The sequence below is a fragment of the Petromyzon marinus genome, unplaced genomic scaffold (genome assembly GCF_048934315.1).
Source record: "Petromyzon marinus isolate PM22_M1 ecotype Great Lakes invasive population unplaced genomic scaffold, UKy_Petmar_22M1.pri1.0 PM_G_Scaffold_128, whole genome shotgun sequence".
Lineage (NCBI taxonomy): Eukaryota > Metazoa > Chordata > Hyperoartia > Petromyzontiformes > Petromyzontidae > Petromyzon > Petromyzon marinus.
Window position 1 is genome coordinate 377,501 of NW_027422682.1, and position 2,500 is coordinate 380,000.

Consider the following 2,500-nt stretch of genomic DNA (forward strand, 5'->3'; position numbering starts at 1 on the left):
GGCTGTTAGGGTGGCACAGAAATCCCTCGGAATGGGAAAACGGGTCATTTTCGTGTTGCCACATTGCATGCGAACGGCATGAAACTTCCAGAGGCATTTGCAGCAGGAATGCATGTGCAGTCAAAAAAGTGAATATTTTTCACGGATAGACCCCGTGAAACGCTAGAAATTGGCGGCGATGTCTCTCTTGTGGCTCACGGGGCTGTTAGGGTGGCACAGAAATCCCTCGGAATGGGAAAACGGGTCATTTTCGTGTCGCCACATTGCATGCGAACCGCATGAAACTTCCAGAGGCATTTGCAGCAGAAATGCATGTGCAGTCAAAAAATTGAATATTTTTCACGGATAGACCCCGTGAAACGCTAGAAATTGGCGGGGATGTGTCTCTTGTGGCTCACGGGGCTGTTAGGGTGGCACAGAAATCCCTCGGAATGGGAAAAAACGGGTCATTTTCGTGTCGCCACATTGCATGCGAACCGCATGAAACTTCCAGAGGCATTTGCAGCAGGAATGCATGTGCACTCAAAAAATGTGATATTTTTCACGGAGAGACCCCGTGAAACGCTAGAAGTGGGCGGGGATGTCTCTCTTGTGGCTCACGGGGCTGTTAGGGTGGCACAGAAATCCCTCGGAATGGGAAAACGGGTCATTTTCGTGTCGCCACATTGCATACGAACCGCATGAAACTTCCAGAGGCATTTGCAGCAGGAATGCATGTGCACTCAAAAAAGTGAATATTTCTCACGGATAGACCCCGTGATACGCTAGAAATTGGCGGGGATGTCTCTCTTGTGGCTCACGGGGCTGTTAGGGTGGCACAGAAATCCCTCGGAATGGGAAAACGGGTCATTTTCGTGTCGCCACATTGCATGCGAACCGCATGCAACTTCCAGAGGCATTTGCAGCAGAAATGCATGTGCAGTCAAAAAAAAATTGATATTTTTCACGGATAGACCCCGTGAAACGCTAGAAATTGGCGGGGATGTGTCTCTTGTGGCTCACGGGGCTGTTCGGGTCGCACAGAAATCCCTGGGAATGGGAAAACGGGTCATTTTCGTGTTGCCACATTGCGTACGAACCGCATGAAACTTCCAGAGGCATTTGCAGCAGGAATGCATGTGCACTCAAAAACTTCTATATGTTTCACGGATAGACCCCGTGAAACGCTAGAAATTGGCGGGGATGTGTCTCTTGTGGCTCACGGGGCTGTTAGGGTGGCACAGAACTCCCTCGGAATGGGAAAAGGGGTCATTTTCGTGTTGCCACATTGCATAGGAACGCCATGAAACTTCCAGAGGCATTTGCAGCAGAAAGGCACGTGCACTCAAAAATTTTAATATTTTTCACGCATAGACCCCGTCAAACGCTAGAAGTTGGCGGGGATGTCTCTCTTGTGGCTCACGGGGCTGTTAGGGTCGCACAGAAATGCCTCGGAATGGGAAAACGGGTCATTTTTGTGTGGCCACATTGCATAGGAACGGCATGAAACTTCCAGAGGCATTTGCAGCAGGAATGCATGTGCACTCAAAAACGTCTATATTTTTCACGGATAGACCCCGTGAAACGCTATAAATTGGCGGGGATGTCTCTCTTGTGGCTCACGGGCGCTGTTAGTTAGGGTCGCACAGAAATCCCTCGGAATGGGAAAAGGGGTCATTTTCGTGTTGCCACATTGCGTACGAACGGCATGAAACTTCCAGAGGCATCTGCAGCAGAAATGCATGTGCACTCAAAAACGTCTATATTTTTCACGGATAGACCCCGTGAAACGCTAGAAATTGGCGGGGATGTGTCTCTTGTGGCTCACGGGGCTGTTAGGGTCGCACAGAAATCCCTCGGAATGGGAAAACGGGTCATTTTCGTGTTGCCACAATTGGCATACGAACGGCATGAAACTTCCAGAGGCATTTGCAGCAGAAATGCATGTGCACTCAAAAACGTGAATATTTTTTCACGGATAGACCCCGTCAAACGCTCGAATTTGGCGGGGATGTTTCTCTTGTGGGTCACGGGGCTGTTCGGCTCGCACAGAACTCCCTTGGTCCACCTGATTCGTGCATACAGGCAGCAACTAAAACTCTGTAAACCTGCTGTGAGGACATCTAAACAGTGGACCAGTGAGGCTGTGGAAGATTTGCGGGCGTGCTTAGACTGTACTGACTGGGATATGTTCACGACTGCTACCAATAGTCTGGATGAACTCACAGAGGCTGTGTACATCAGCTTCTGTGAGGACTGCTGTATCCCAACACGTACCAGGGTGAACTTTAACAACAACAAGCCCTGGTTCTCAGCAAAGCTCAAAAGGTTGAGGTTGGAGAAGGAGGAAGCGTTTAGGAGTGGGGATAGAGACAGATTCAAGGAGTCGAAGAACAGGTTTAGCAAAGCGGTGAGAGAGGCTAAACGACTGTACTCAGAGACACTAAAACACCATTTCTCTACTAACGACGCTGCTTCTGTCTGCCAAAGGGCTCAGGCACATCACCAACTACAAACCCAG